We start from the raw sequence: 17,033 nt of genomic DNA, 5'->3' as shown, positions 1-17,033 counted from the left end.
AGTGGTGGTGGCTCACAGCAGTGGCAGGAGGCCCCCCAGGCCTTCGAGGCCATGTCCTGGGGCACCAAGGTCCAGGTGTGCCTCTGTTTGGACTACAACTCCCATAATCCCCAGCCACAGTGTCCAATAGCCAGGGATTATGGGAGTTGTAGGCCAACATCTCTCTGCAGGAGGACTGAAGCTGAGCAGCCCTGACATAAACTGAATTGAAATGGAATAGAATATGAGGCTGTTCTCACACACAGCCTAAGCCAGGCTATGGGTGTCCAGCCACATGAGAACCACCGGGATTGGGTCCTATCCCAGTGGCCAGCTTTTTAGCTTGTTTGCTAGCCAAGGTTAAGGGAGTAAGCACTCACTTAACCCTGGCTACTTGTTCATGTGCGAGCTGGGCTGCTTCCAGCCCGGCCGCATGCAGAGACGGGTGCCTAGAGCACCTGTCTCTTGTGGGAATCCTCCAATGCATCACGCGTGTTGTGCATTGCATTGTGGGATTTCTGGAGGCTGGGACGACAAGTCCCAGCGTCTATTTACCCAAGCTGCCAGGAACAGTGCAGAGATTCATCTGCACTGGTCGTGTGGGTTTGCAGCTTGTGTACCTTCGGGGCTGCGAGCACTCATCTGGGGGAAAGTAAGTTGAACCCTGCCTTTCCCCCCGCCTGTGTGGTCGTGTGAACAGCCCCAAAGTCCTCTATTTAAACAGAACAGGATACCACGTTGCTGAAAAGATCTCTGCTCATGCTGGCATTAGGATGTGCAGATCGTCTTTCCAATCTGTGTTTGATAGGGCACCTGTATCTAGAGTGTGTGGTGTTTACATTTGGCCATACTTCCAACTGGTTAATTTGTTTTGGCCATAACAAGCCAGAAGAAAGAGGGAGAGGGGAAATTGCCTCAAAGTGCCTAAGGTAGAAGACTTGTATTATTGTAAAATTGCCCAACAAGTTTCGAAAGACATTCCTTTGTCAGAGGCTCAAAATCGATTGCAGTATAGCAGTAAGAGTTTGCTGTACAGAAAATAAAGTTACCACTTCTTTTGAGCCCCTGATGAAGGAGTGTGTTCCTTTACAAGAATCCTCTCTAATAAAACGCTTGGTGTCCGTCCGTGGACGGACACCAAGCGTGCGTTCGTGCCTGGCCTGTTCTGGGCATGCCCAGAACAGGGCAAGGGAGGCACGAACGGCAGGACCCGGCGGCCATGTTGGGGCCGGGAGAAGGAGAAGTGGCCGCCGCCTACGCCAGGAGGAGAGTGTGGGAGAGGCGGCGGCGCAGCCGTGGCCATGGCCAGAGGTGGCGGTGGCCGCGACGGGGCAACTGGCGGCGGGAGTGCGGGTGAGGCGGCGGCGGGGCCAGAAGCGGCCGCCGCAAATAAAGGAGAGAGGCGGCGGGGCAAGAGGCGGCGGGGAAGCTGGCCGAGGTGGCGGCGGAGCCGCCGCCGAGGCCTGGCGCCGCCAGTAAAGCCGGGCGGGGGGGGGAACCTTGGGGCCCGATCCCACCATTCCCGTCCCCCCGCCAAATTACTAAGGGCCAAATTGGCCCTGAAAAATGCCGCCGCCGAACCGCCCTCCCAGCTGCCCGATCCCACCATTTGTACAGGAAAGAGGAGCTCGCTAGCAGAGCTCCTCTTTCTGCAAAGGCTCTTCTCAAACTGGCGCTTTGAGCGGAAAGGGCGTCCTTTCCGCTCAAAGCGCCAGTTTGAGAAGAGCCTTTGCAGAAAGAGGAGCTCTGCTGGCGAGCTCCTCTTTCCTGTACAAATGGTGGGATCGGGCAGCTGGGAGGGCGGTTCGGCGGCGGGGCCGAAAGCATTACTAGCGCCCGTTTTTCAACGGGCTAAAATTCACTTGTAAATTAATAAAAGTCTTCCATCGTAGGCATTTTGAGGAAGTTCCACCTTATGTTCCAATCATGGGATAAGGGGACATGTTCATGTGTGGATTTGGTAAATGGTTGAAGGAGAGGAAGCAGAGGGTAGGAGTAAATGGATAGTTTTCACAATGGAGGGAAGTAAATGGTGGGGTCCCCCAGGGATCTGTACTGGGACCAGTGCTCTTTAACTTGTTCATAAATGATCTAGAAGTTGGGGTAACCAGTGAAGTGATCAGATTTGCAGATGACACTAAACTATTTAGGGTAGTGAAATCCAAAACAGATTGTGAGGAGTTCCAAAAGGATCTCTCCAAATTGGGTGAGTGGGTGACAAAATGACAAATGTGGTTCAATGTAAGCAAGTGTACAGTAAAGTGATGCATATAGAATAAAAAACAACCCAATTTCACATATATATTGCTGGGAACTGAGTTGTTGGTGACTGATCAGGAGAGAGATCTTGGGCTCGTGGTGGACAGCTCATTGAAAGTGTCAGCTCTGTGTGCAGCGGCTGTGAAAAACTCCAATTCCATGCGAGGGATCATTAGGAAGGGGACTGAAAATAAAAATGCTAATATTATAATGCCCTTATACAAATCTATGATGTGGCGCTATTTGGAGTACTGCATACAATTCTGGTCACTGTATCTTAAGAAGGACATTGTAGAACTGGAAAAGGTGCAGAAGTGGACAACCAAGAAGATCAGGGGCCTAGAGCACCTTCCTTATGAGGTAAGGCTACAGCTCTGGGGCTCTTTGGTTTGGAAAAGAGGCAACTGCGGGGAGACATGATAGAGGTGTTTCATGGAAAAAGTGGACAGAGAGAAATTTTTCTCCCTCTCTCACAACACTAGAACTAGGGGTCATTCCATGAAACGGAAGGCAAGGAAATTTTGGACAAACAAAAGGAAGTACTTTTTCACATAGTGCATAATTAATCTATGGAATTCTCTGCCACAGGATGTGTTGATGGCCACTAGCTTGGATGGCTTTAAAAAGGGCTTGGACAAATTTGTGGAGGATAGATCTATCCATGGCTACTAGTCCAAGGGCTATAGACCACCTCCAGCCTAGGGATGTGCACGGAACCAGCAACAGCTGGTTCGACGGAGAGGGGTTACCTTAAGGAGCAGGAAGGGTGCTCTTTATACCACACACACATACACCACATTTTGTTCACTGGCACTATGATTTAAAACAGTCCTGCAGTGTGGCAGCATACCTCCTCGCCACCCCGGTGCACTTCGGACTGGAAGTGCCCGGCGCATGTGCTTGCACGCGACATGTGCATGTGCACAGGACACTTCTGGTCCAACGCACACAGGTACAGCAAGGAGATATGCTGCCGCCCCATGGGACTGTTTTTAATCACAGCACCGGTGGGGGAAACATGGGGGGGGGGGTAAGAGCACCTCCCCGCTCATTAAAGGTAATTCCCACCCCCTGCCATTGAACTGGCCGAACCACCAGACCTTCGAACTGTTTCGGAGGTCCATAAAAGGGCCTCTGAACCAATTCATGCACATCCATACTCCACTCTCAGAAGCAAGATGCCTCTAACTACCATCAAAACAGTTTAAAACCACAATTCTAGTTAAAAAGCTTGTGTCAATAAAAGCGTCTTAAGAGCCTTTTCAAAAGCTGATGGGGACACGCTCATTTGGCAGGGAGCACATTCTGAAGACTTGGGGTAGCGAGAGAGAATATACAAAGCTATACATGCAAAAGAATGACAACACTGCAGTATTTAAGGGGATAGTGCACAGTTAATTCACTTTACTATATATCCTTCTATTAGTTTAGCAAATGGCACAGGTTTTGTAATGCAAGTGTGGCAATCTTTGGCCATCTAGACAAGCATTAACTTTGACTTGCCCAGACGCTGCAATTCCTTAAAGATGATGCTATATTTATCAAACTAGTTCACAGATAGACTGATGTCCATACCTTTCTGTTAAGAAACCAAAATAAAGCTGCCTGTCTTGGACTCTTAATCAGAAGGGCTGTGCCTGCTTCATTTTTTTTTTTAAAGTTACTTGCTCTGTTTCTTTTCTTTGAATCATCCTAATGCTCAAATGGAATGGAAATAATTGCTAATAGTTTTCCTTGTCTAGAGTTGCTTTATGAATTTGCACAGAAAAAATAGATAAATTGATTATTAAGTGTAGCTCAGTTATTGCTCAAGGGGACATTAAGCTTGATAAAAGCCCTAGGTCTCAGTCCTCAGCTGGGCTGGGTGTTCAGCTGGGTATAGTTGAGGTGTCAGGACTGGGCCTGAGGCTAGAATTGCACACCTGCCAACCACTTTAAATAATCATCCAGCCAATTTTAGATTTGCCTAAAGAAATTTAAAGTTGTAACATGGATGAGGTTTCCCCAGAACCTTGTAGCAGGACATGTAAACTAGTAGGAGGAAACCAGAGAAGCTGGAATGTTTGTAATAGTTTTAAGAGCAATGCTTTGTTTTGTTTTTTAGAAAGTAAATATGTAGGGTAAGAACCTGTTTGGAATCTTGAAAGTCTTGAGGAAGAATGAAAAGTTAATCTCCCTTCTTCTTTATACATATTCTGGACAGGTGACTAGTTTTAGGATAGAATTAATGCTACATATAGTTCTATGATTCTTGTTGAGACTTTGTTATGCCACAGAGGTGTAGCTATAATTGAACAAAGGGGGATGAATATCCCTGGGGCCCATGAGGGGAAGGGGCTTGCTGGGAAGCAGGCTGCTCTTCCCTCTCCCCTCCCGCCTCCCTGACTTATGGGCAAGCTACTGGCTCTTGATCAGAGTAAGGGTGTGTGTGTGTGTGTGTGTGTGTGAGATATTATTTGCAAAGGATAAAGGTCATGTGGAGAGTGTTGTGTTTTCCATCATGGTCCAAATAGTTCTGCAGCAAAGACAAGGGTGGAGGGAGAAGGTGGCGGCAGGGGGTCTAGGAGTCCATTTTCACTTCCTGTCCCTGGGCCTACTTCAACATTGCTACCCCCCTGTTATACAGTGAATCTGAAGACTGGAAGACAACTGGGTCCAGGGGTGGAGCCACCATTGGGCAAACAAGTTCAAAGAACCTGTGGTGCCACCAATCTGTGATGCCACGGCCCTGTTTGGATCCGAAATCGGCACGTGCTGCATTGGCAGTGCGGATGGAGTGACTCTCCCTGCCTTAAAGGCAGGGAGAGCCGCTCCTGGTCTCGCTGCCAACACAGTAGGGCTGATCCATATCCCTACCAAACGGGGCCATGCGGCCCCGTTTGGGAGAGAGATTGGCCACGCTATGTTGGCAGCGCAGTCGGAATGGCTCTCCCTGCCTTTAAGGCTGCCCAATGTAGTGCAGGCAAATCTCCTTTCCAAATAGGGCCACGTGGCCCCATTTGGGAGGGAGACCTCGCCCCTGCTTCTGATGTCAGATGCGAGGCCGTGGCTAGCCAGCCCCCTGTGTCTGCCATCAGACACGGGGGGTGGAGCCAGGAGGGGCTGCGGTGGCAGGGGGGCTGTGGCGGCAGCCACACACGGGCCACTGCCAGCCTCCCTACGCTTCTGACTGGGTCTTCTTAATGATTTTATACCCTGCCGTTTTCCCATTGTCCGGTCAGCTACTTTTGCCCCCACTGAAGAAAAGATACAAGTACTTGTATATCTGTGTAAGAACTTCAAGCCCTAATGGCTGGTTTGAGTGAATGTTCATGACAGTTCTAAGGCATGTTGGGAGTTTTGAAAGAATTCCATAGAATGTTGTGGAAGAGAAGAAGCAGAGTTTTGAAAATGGAATACTTGGAAATTAATCTGAACAATGGGAATGTTTACATGTACACAACACATAATTTATGGAATTTGCTGCCACAAGATGTGGTGATGGTCACTGGTTTAGGTGGGTTTAAGAGAGGATTGATTCATCAAGTGCTAGTCATAATGGCTTTTTGAAACCTCCAGGTTCAGAGGCAGTATGCCATGGAATACCAGTTCCTTAGGAATACCAGCAAGAGGAGGTTATAAACTTCTGTCCTGTTTGGAGACATCTGGTTGACCTCTGTAGAAAACAGGATGTAGGACTTGATGGATCATTGGTCTGATCCTGCAGGTCTCCTCTTATGTTCATCTAATAAATGTAGCAGCTATGGACGTTTCTTCACCTGCTTGCTTCATTCAAAACCTTCTAATCAAATTCAGTTCTCTCCCCGATTTCTTTAGGATGCTAGGTTGATAGGTATGCTGCCTGAACATTCTTGGTTGTTCAGTTCTGTGAACCGCTGTTCTAGTTGAGGCCTGCCTGAGTTGGTCATTGTCTGTTATTAGGAGGCATTTGGGTGTGAATTGGTATGCATTATTGTACTGCCGAATAAATATAATATTTTTTATTATATCATGATTTTATTCTATCTTATGTAACTTGCATCACTTTTGTCATTCTTCTGAAAAGTATTTAATAAAATTTAAAATATATCGGAAAGGCTATCTTTATGTAAATGGTGATCAATGCTGCCCATTCAGGCCTATCATCCAATGAAAAGCAACACCAATCTAAGTAAAGTATAAGATGAAATATTCTCCTGAGCAAAAGGTATTACAGTGGGGCTCTTTCAGCTTCTGCTTTAAGCTCTCATGGTCTGATCACATTTTTCTTCAGTTTTTGAATATTAATGTCATTACTGCAAAGGCTGTTGTGGTTAATTTCATTCTGAGTTGGGGTGTGTCGAGTTGGTGCTGTAGCTGTTATACAGGGTAATAAAGAATGACTTAACTGCAGAGTTGCACAAGCTATAGTTTATCAGATTGTACCTGGCGACTCCTGCATTAATTCATCCACCCATTCTTTAGTCACCTTTTCTGTGAACTGCACACTTTATTATCCTATGTTCATCATGACGACGATGACAGCTTAGTTGGTTAACTTCCAGAAATGATTCATCCTCTGATATCTCTTAGTATTACACCAGTGGTATCTTTTTCTATATTGATTTTCTGTTCTCTGCACTCAAAGAGCATGGGAATGGTGATACATGGCAGCAGTGGATCTGTGATCCACCTAGTTGTCTTGTTTCTAATGGTATCATCTGAACTGCAGAAAACGTTCAGGGCATCTCCTCCTACATCCTTAGAGCTAGAAGTTCTCTGTTGGAAACAAGGAAAAATGTCTATATCCTGTTGAAAATCTTTGTAAAATGTTTGCTATTATATAATTTAGGGATTTTTGTTGTTGCTGATATACACCGTTAAGAGGAAAATAAGGTTCCTGCTAGCATAAAGCTCGGGAATATGTGGTATAATGTGTTTTTGAGCATATGCAAAGTGTCTGTCCCTACTATTGAATAATCACAGCTGGCTGGTAAGTATCTGAGAATGACACTTAGAGCTTCGCAAGGCTGGTTCCAGAGGGTGGCCAGATCAGGAGATTGTCAGGACCTCAGGAGGCTACTCTTCTCTTATTGCACAGGGCACCCAGGAAGTCTGGAAGCAGAATAAGAAATTTCTCTTTGTGTATTTATTAAAATTTCTGTATCTCATCTTTTGAACTTGAAATGCCCCCCAAACAGCTCGGAAAGATGTCAATTAAAAGCTGTTTATACAATGTTATTGACAAGTAAACCGTCCTGTAAACCACCCAGAGAACTTGTGTTTTGGGGGGTATAGAAGTATGCTAAGTAAAGAAATAATAAATAAGTCACTTTAGTGAGGTCTGTTGCATTGTCTATAAAATACATAAACCATAGAGCAAGGATGGTAAGCCTCTGTATTCTTAGGAAGGCACTATTGTTATACAGTCCAGAGGCTGTACACTCTGACCCCTTCGCAAATTCTAGAGTAAAGCTGCAGTGCCTGGCAATATGGGTTTGTCCTCTATGGAGTACAGAACCATCTATCCAGAGGAGGGTGAATGGGTACCTGAACAAATATGGTGCCTGAAAGATCTCCTTAAGGGGTAGAATAGCTGTGAGACAAATGCAAATTCATTGCTCCCCCACCACTTACAAGTGAAATAGTGAGTGTACCACACCTTAATTGAAATTTGGGCCAGGCTAGCCCTTTCATGAAGCAGGGTAAAGTGGACCACTTCAGGTGGCAGATTGTGGGGTTGTTCTCGGGGTCACCACAACACCTCAGCATCAGCTTCACCAAAGGCCAGATGGTACCACATGCTTTCCCTTTTCCCTTTCTAAGAAAAAAGGGAGAGGTTTGGAAGGCAGGAATTGGGGTGTGTACTTTGAGTAGGAAAAAAAGAAAAGGGTGAGGAAGGGAGGAGTCCCAATTAATGTTCCATTCCAAGCAGCAAAATATAATGAACCAGCACTGATTTGGGAGCACCTCCAGAATGCAGATGAAGTTGCTTCAGAGGCTACAACTGGCTGTGGACTGCTGTTTGGCACCTTTGCCACATGCATAAGAAGCCAGGCTGTAGTGGCAAAGGAAGCTATGCTTTGTGGATCACTGGTGAGGAGCGGATGGGATCACAGGCCTTGCTATGGCATAGAATCAGGGCTGCATCTCCCATGCTGGGGTAGGAAAACTGCACATCACTGTAGTGCACACTACCTTGGCAAAGGTTGGGGTACAGTCGGCTTCCTTTGTCATGGACATCATTTATAATAACCATGAGCTTAGAAAAGCTAGCAGGCTCCAATTTTAGTCACGTCACGGCTGGATTACTGTAACATGCTCTACGTGGGGCTGCCCTTGAAGAATATTCTGAAACTGCAGCTAATGTAAAATTTGGCAGCTAGGGCTTTATCTAGAGCTGCCTGGTGGGAGCATATCACTCCCCTTTTGAAAGAGCTGCACTGGCTACCTGTTTGTTTCCAGGTCCAATTCAAGGTGCTGGTTTTGACTTTTAAAGCCCTTAACGGTTTGGGCCTGGGATACCTGAGGGACTGCCTGCTCCCAAGGGTTGCTGCCCGCTTGATGAGGTCATCTGAGGGGGCTCTGCTCCGGGTGCCGACAATGAGGGAGGTTCGGTTGTCGTGCACGTGGGACAGGGCCTTCTCTGTTGCTGCCCCCAGACTCTGGAATGCTCTCTCAGTGGCTATTCACTCCTCAGTCTCCATCTCAGCTTTTAGAAAGCATGTTAAATCCTAGCTTTTTACCCAGGCTTTTATATGATTGTCTCTGCTGCTGCTCTTTAACATGCTGTTTTTATGCTTGTGTTTTAAATTTTTAATCAGATTTGTTATATATTTTTAGCTCAATGTTTTAATTGTCTTTTTTACAATCTTGTTTTTAAATTCTGCTGTAAACCGCCTTGGGATTGTTTTAATAAAAGGCGGTATATAAATTTAACAATAAATAAATGATTTTTTTGGTGAAACTCCACAAACTGAAGCCACCTAATTTCACAGAGGGCTAAAGAAGGAGAGGGACCAAAATTGTCTCTCTATTTGCACACAAAACGTTATTCAGTACATGCAGCCTGAGTCTAGATCAGGAGTTCCCAACCTGGGCTCCTCCAGATATTGCTGAACTGCAACTCAGGGAAACCTGGGGTTGGGAGTGGTGGGAGTTGTAGTTCAGCAACATCTGGAGGAACCAAGGTTGGGAACCCCTGATCTAGAGGTTGGTTACTATGTTCTTCTTCATTTTTTTAATGCATGTTAAGCTATGAGTAAAATAATACTTGCACATATGAGAAAGCCAGTGTGATTCAGTGGTTCAGGTGTTGCATTAGAATGAAGGAACCTGAGTTCAACTCCTCACTCAGCCAGGAAACTCACTGGATGACACCACCATCTCTCAGTCTCAGCTACTTCTCATGATTGTTATGAGGTTAACATGGGTGGGAGGAACACCCACATATTTCACCCTAAATTCCTTGGAGGAAAAGTGAGGTAAAAATGTGACAAAGAAATAACATATGCCAAGTGTACATGTAACTGTGTAATCTCTGGAAACTGGATTTTGAAAACTATGGGATATAATCCAACTACAGTTAAGCACTGTTAGGTCACATTACTTTTGGTAAGAGTGCATGTTTAGTTCTTTTCCGTTGAAACAAATGCTTAAAAATGATTATAGTTTAAGATATTTTAAAGGATGATGTTAATCTTTCTCAGTTCTGGAAACAGGGATGCAGTTTGGAAAACAATGCATTTTATATAATGTCATTTGTTGTGCTAAATTTTTGGGTGGGTGGCTATTCTTAATTGTGCCAAAATATGTTGGGAAATTGTGAGAATTTCAATGCACATGGATGCAACTTAGCTATAATATAGTATTGTTAAATAAGGACTCCCATCCAAATTGCAAAGATTTACTGATATCCAGGTACAACTGCACAGGAAAGAGATTCTGGTTGCTTTGAACACACGTCATGTAATTGCATAAACCTGCAAGGTGAGATTTATACTTCATGCCTTATTCACCAACTAACAAACAGCTTTCTTGAACGCTGAGACAATGTAGGTTGGTTAAATATCATGGTGTGGAATAACTGCCTAAGTCGCGCTGCTTATGCTTCAGAGCTCAACGCAGACAAATCGGATGCAGTTAAAAGCACCCTATGCCTTCACACTTTCAAGCACTCAGCTCTGGGGCACACTTAACATGCCAGCCAGAGTGAGAAAAACCTATCTCAGTGCCCCAAGACAGCAGAACTACAGGTGCAGAAAGTGACTAAATGTTGGCAGATACTACAAGGACACTTGAAAGTGGACTCAAAGAAGGGTTTTTTTTTTAAAAAAGAATCTCAAGTCTGAGTTCCCAAATACCATCATCAGTTTCAAGTTTCTGCAAGAAGACTAATCAGTTGCCAAGAAATGAAGACTATGTAACTCAGGCGCTTATGGGTCAAACTACCTGTTACTTTAAGCACACAAATACTTGTTTTTATTTTGTTAAACAATATGCAAAGAAAGGCCCAGTCCCGACTGGAATGTGGCAAGTAAGGGGAATCTATCTATCTAATTTGTATACTACCCCAAACTTCCATCTTTGGGCAGTTTAAATCAACATAAAACAGATTGAAATAAAATCCTTAAAACAATTAAAAACCAATTAAAGAGCTTGGGTGAATAAAGGTGTCTTTAGAGACTTTTAAAAAGTTGTCAGAGATCGGGAGGCTCTTGTTTCAGCAGGGAGTGCATTCTAGAATCTCAGGGCACCAACAGAGAAGGCCCGTCCCTGCGTAGCCACCAGATGAGCTGGTGGCAACTGCAGATGAACCTCTTCAGATTATCTCAATGGGGATCATTGTGAAGAAGACATTCTTTTAAATACCCAGGGACTAGGTTGTTTAGGGTTATAACCAGCACCTTATGTTTTGCCCAGAAACCTATCAGTAGCAAGTATAGCTCTTTTAGTGTAGGAGTTATATGGACTCTGCAAGATGACCCAGAGACTAACCTAGCTGCCGCATTCTGTACCAACTGTAGTTTCCAGGCTACATACAAAGGCAGCCTTACATAAAACACATTGCAGTAGTAAAGTCTGGAGATTACCAGCATATGTACCACTGTTCTGAGGTTTCTCAAGAAATGGATGCAGCTAACATATCAGCCAAAGTTGATAAACAGCACCTCTGACCACTGCCTCAACCTGAGAAGCCGGAGAGAGGTTTGGATCGAGTAGCACTCCCAGGCTGCGTATCTGTTCCTTCTGGGGAAGTGTGGCCACATCTAGAACTGACAGATCAAAATATTTTCCTGAGTTCCAGCCATCGCACAATAAGTACCTCCGTCTTATCTAGATTCAGTCTCCGTTTGTAATTCCTCATCCAGCCCATTTCTCCTTCCAGGCAGGCATTTATTTATTTATTTATTATTTATTTGAAACATTTATATACCGCCCAAAACGCATGTCTCTGAGACAAAACAATAAACAACAAAACAATAAAACCAGATAAAAAGATTAAAACATTACAACAATTAAAATTTAAAATGTTAAAACTATTAAAAACATAAAACAACATCTAATTAAAAGCCTGGGTGAGGTTATGCTTTCTCCTGATTATTATTATGATGATTATTATTATTATTTATTCAATTTGATGATGTTGACATGAAGAAATAGATTTGGGTGTCATCAGCATACTGGTAACACCCTGCACAAAATCTCCTGATGATCTCTCCCAGCAGTTTCATGTAGATGTTAAAGATCATTGGAGACGATATGGAGCCCTGAGGGATGCCATATAAAAATTCATATTTTGAAGTCTCCAAGGGACACTATCTGAGAGGTAGGAGCAGAACCACTGCAAAGCAGTGCCTTCCACCCACAACCCCTTCAGATGCTCCAGAAGGATACTATAGTTGATAGTATCAAAAGCTGCTGAGAGATTCAAAAGGACCAACAGAGTCACACTCCCCCTGACAATTTTCCATTGAGATCATCCAGCAGGCTGACCAAGACAGTCTCATAGCCTGTCCGAAAGCCAGTTTGAAATGGGTCTAGATAATCAGTTTCCTCCAAGACTGCTTGTAGCTGGGAGGTCACCACCCTTGGAAGGTTGGAGACAGGCCAATACTTGCTTAACTCAGTCAGGGACTCCACTGGGCAGCGGGGTGATCAGTACGCCAACAGAAGTCCCAGTCTATCCCTGGTCCCCAAACTTATGTATGTATGTATTGTTGAATATATATACCGCCTTTCATTAAAAACAATCCCAAGGCGGTTTACAAAAATTAAAAAAAAAACACAACAGAATAACAATAAAAATATGAAGCTAAAAATATAAAACAAATCTAATTTAAAATCTATAAAATACAAGCATAAACACTATACATGGGTAAAAACACATAGAAGTACAAACATTCAATATAGTCAGACATTTCGACAAGGATCCTGGTAAGGGAAATGATGTTCTTATGGACCACAGATCCTCCCGCATCCCCTCACCTGCTCCTCAACAGAGTACACTGGCGGGAGAAGCTGGGACTAGACTTAGCCACCAGCTTTCCCCAACCAAGTCTCTGTGATACATACCAGGTCGACCCCTTCATACAGAATCAGATCATGGATGATTTCTGATTTATTCTGGACCGACCTGGCATTAAAAAGGAGCAAGGTGAGTAGTTGGCACTGTTCCACAAGGTCAAAGAACTGGCAGGACAGCCAGCATGGGAAGCTAGTAGATTTCTGATCTTCCTTCTCCTGTAACAGCCTGCTGACTTGCCAATGTTGCTTCTTCTATCCCCCGCATCACCATAATAGCTGCCCCATAATCAGTGGATATGCTTCCTGTCTCCCCATCTCCAGATAAATCTAGACACATTATAAACCAGTCTCACCCAAGACTCTAAACTTAAAACAACAGCCCATGGCTGCTATTTGATCAGGAAGAAAATCTTCTATTAGTGTCAATGGGAGCAGCCCCTGGAGAAAATGACGATAACGACAACAACAACAACAAATAATAATATTTATATAACACTTTCCAACAAATGTTTCCAAAGCATTTCAGAATAAATAAATATGATGGATCTGGATTGGAAGCACAAGTGGGGGGATGGTTAAAGCCCCCTCCCTCACCATGTTCCTGATCTTCTCATGTGCTAGTTAAAAGAAAAATGAAAAAACACACTACTGAATATTAAATGCTTATAGTAACATGAAATTTGGCCAGTGGTGGAGTCGTTAATAGTAATATGTCAAAGTTCCATTTAGGGGTGCATGCATATAAATGGATGAGTCATATCCTGCCTTTACTGCATCTGTGGTCTGGGGACAACTGCACATGACTTGCAGATGATGAGACAGCTGATCACTGACCTAAATTCAACAGTATGTTGTAAAAGAGTATACCCATGTATAAGGAGCTGCCAGTTAAGGCACAAAAAGCCAAGGAGATAAAGTTATAAATCAGGGTAGTAGCCAAGGAAGGGAAGTAAATCAAATAGACATTGAACAAAACCTAGAATACAACATATATTCCAAAATTTTAACTTAGCATTAGCTTAAGGATGCAGTTCTAGGCACACTTACTTGGGAGTAAGCCATCGAATACAGTGGTATTACTTTTTAAAAAAAACATAGAATTGTACTGTGTAAGAGGGTAGCTGAAGAGAAAAGAGAAGCATGATAGAATTGAAGTTCTAGTTGCTCCAACCCCCCGCCCCCATCACGAATAAGTCTTTTATCACAGCTACAGAGTTTGCCTCTTCAGGCACACTGTGGGGTGATTCTCACGATCATCAAAAGCGGGTGCGTGGGGTGTGTGGGGAGGGTTCCAAAGAGCTTACCTTCCCTGCAGATGATCCACAGATTGGTGGTCGGAGCGCGCTCCACCCTCCCACATGAGCAGCCCTGCTCCGTGAAGCACGGAGCAGGGCAGAGGGATCCAGGACCGAAACTTATTGTTCCAGCCCCCAGAGATCCCACAATGTACCACGTGAGTACGTGAGGCATTGTGAGGATCCCCCCAGCAACAGGCAGGCGCCGGTCAGTGCTTCATGATTAGGCAAATGGGGTTAAGGGAGCGCTTGCTTCTTTAACCTCACTTAAGAGGCGGGCTCCCTAGATCGGTTTGCTACCGAGGCACTGCTGGGAGCTGCTTGGCTCCTGCTGGTTCTCAAGGGCAGCCAAGCTTGGGCTTGGCTGCCCTAGCCCAGTCTTGGCTGCTTGTGAGGTCAGCCTCTGTAACTGTCAGCACTGCAAGGGAGAAGCTGAGTGATGTGCTGAGGTGGGACTTCCGATGTGCTTTGAGAGGCAGTATGCAGGTTCAACTTCTGTTTTAATAACATCTGAATAGGGCATGTGTCTCCTGAAAATAGACGAAAGTTTGGGCGGTATATAAATATGAGGAATAAATAAATAAATAAACAAACAAAATAGGTCCCCGAGAGTTAAAAGAACCTCAAGGACATACTTTTAGGAAGCACAGAGGCTGCAGCAAGAAGGGGGATTGGCAAACATCTCCCCTCCCACAGTGCACATGCACAATATCAGTCTGAATGTCAGCCGCTCTCATGGCGGGATGGGTGTGCTACACTATGGTTGCTTCATTTTCCCTGCCTCTCATTAAGATTGCACATGCTTGTACTTTTATCACTTATACAAATAAAATATTTTCACAATCATTTTCCTGTATCATAAAGAAGAAGAAACAGGTGCAAACCCATTGTCTTCTCTCTCTCTCTGTTTTCAGGTCACCTTTAAGGGAAATCAAATTTTAAAGAAAGTGACTAACCCAAGCTTTCCACAAAACCTAGAGGCAAATCAGTAACTTTCTACTGAAATGTCATTCTATTGCGTGTTCAAGAGAGTGAAGTGAATAATAGGGGAGAATTAATCCACCCACCCTCAGTCAGGCATCCAGCTGGAATACAATATTCCAATGGCTATACATTAAGATTTTGCTAAGGAAGACTACATCAGGGGGGCAGGGACTTCAAGGGCATTTTCAGCTACATGCACAATATTTTGCTTTAAAATACTATTTGTTCTCTTATGCGGGCTACACTGCAGGAAGATATCTGGGAAAGAACGGAAGGTAATGTGCTAAATGTATCTAAGAGTTTAAAAAGTTTCATGCACAGCAATTTAGGGGACAAATAAAGGGACACAGGGGGGTGACAGGGAAAAACAGCTTCTAATCAGAACTGAAGTAATCTAGTAAAAAGAAGAAAATATTTGTTGGGTTACATATATTTATAGCCTGCCTTGCAGTAAACATATAAACATGTGAAGCCGCCTTACATGCAATCAGACTATTGGTTCATCTAGGTCAGTATTATTTGCACTGAATGGCCATGGCTCTTGAGAGTTTCAGGAAGGAGTCTTTCCAGGCCTACATGGAGGTGTCAGAGACCAAATCTGGGATCTTTAGCATGTGGACTTCCTGCAGGCAAAGCCCTTCCCCACTTTATCATTGTCCATTTACCTTATGTTTTATATTTTACATTTAGTATTTTACATTAGAGAAATGTGTACAACGGAGAGGGCGTGAAATCACACTTGTTTTCATTGCTCCAATCCTCCATATTTTCCTAAGTCTGCACAGAGGTTATGTACATGCAAGTTAAGAACATAAGAACAGCCCTGCTGGATCAGGCCCAAGGCCCATCTAGTCCAGCATCCTGTTTCCCACAGTGGTCCACCAGATGCCACTGGAAGCCACAGGCAGGAGCTGAGGGCGTGCCCTCTCTCCTGCTGTTACTCCCCTGCAACTGGTACTCAGAGGCATCCTGCCTTTGAGGCTGGAGGTGGCCTATAGCCCTCCAACTAGTAGCCATTGATAGACCTCTCCTCCATGAAGATATCCAAACCCATCTTAAAGCCATCCAGGTTGTTGGCTGTCACCACATCTTGTCGCAGAGAGTTCCATAAGTGGATCACACGTTGTGTGAAAAAGTATTTCAGTTTGTTGGTCCTAGACCTCCTGGCAATCAATTTCAATGAGTAACCCCTGGTTCTCGTGTTGTGTGAGAGGGAAAAGAATTTCTCTCTATCTACTTTCTCCACACCATGCATGATGTTATAGACCTCTATCATGTCTTCCCACAGTCGTCTTTTTTCTAAACTAAAAAGCCCCAGGTGTTGTAGTCTTGCCTCATAAGAAAGCTGCTCTAGGCCCCTGATCATCTTGGTTGCCCTCTTCTGTACTTTTTCCAGTTCTACAATGTCCTTTTTTAGATGTGGTGGCCAGAATTGTACGCAGTGCTCCAAGTGTGGTTGCACCATAGTTTTTTATAAGGGCATTATAATATTAGCTGTTTTATTTTCAGTCCCCTTCCTAATGATCCCTAGCATGGAATTGGCCTTTTTCACAGCTGCCGCACATTGAGTCGACACTTTCAACGAGCTGTCCACCACGACCCCAAGATCCCTCTCCTGGTCAGTCACCGACAGCTCAGATCCCATCAGCATATACTTGAAGTTGGGGTTTTTTGTCCCAATGTGCATCACCTTATACTTGTTAACATTGAACCGCATTTGCCATTTTGTCACCCACTCACCCAGTCTGGAGAGATCCTTTTGGAGCTCCTCACAATCCGTTTTGGATTTCACTACCCGGAAGAGTTTGGTATCATCTGCAAATTTGGCCACCTCGCTGCTTACCCCTGCTTCTAGATCATTTATGAATAAATTAAAAAGCACTGGTCCCAGTACAGATCCCTGGGGGACCCCACTTCTTACTTCCCTCCATTGTGAAAACTCTCTATTTATACCTATGCTCTGTTTCCTGTCTTTCAACCAGTTAGCAATCCACACATGTACTTGTCCCCATATCCCATGACTGCAAAGTT

At 44.4% G+C, this 17,033-nt stretch overlaps 1 protein-coding gene across 1 annotated transcript in view; it reads left to right on the top strand.

Moving 5' to 3' along the window:
* Positions 1-584: 584 nt before the first annotated feature.
* Positions 585-17,033, top strand: part of LOC128323509 (uncharacterized) — a 309,256-nt gene continuing 292,807 nt past the window's right edge. The window contains exon 1 of the mRNA XM_053246776.1: positions 585-631. The gene's annotated coding sequence lies outside the window, so the exon portion shown is untranslated. The remainder of the gene's footprint in view (positions 632-17,033) is intronic.

The sequence above is a fragment of the Hemicordylus capensis genome, chromosome 4, assembly GCF_027244095.1.
Source record: "Hemicordylus capensis ecotype Gifberg chromosome 4, rHemCap1.1.pri, whole genome shotgun sequence".
Classification (NCBI taxonomy): domain Eukaryota; kingdom Metazoa; phylum Chordata; class Lepidosauria; order Squamata; family Cordylidae; genus Hemicordylus; species Hemicordylus capensis.
Note: the sequence above shows the minus strand (reverse complement) of the source record. Positions and strands in the feature narration are given on the sequence as shown.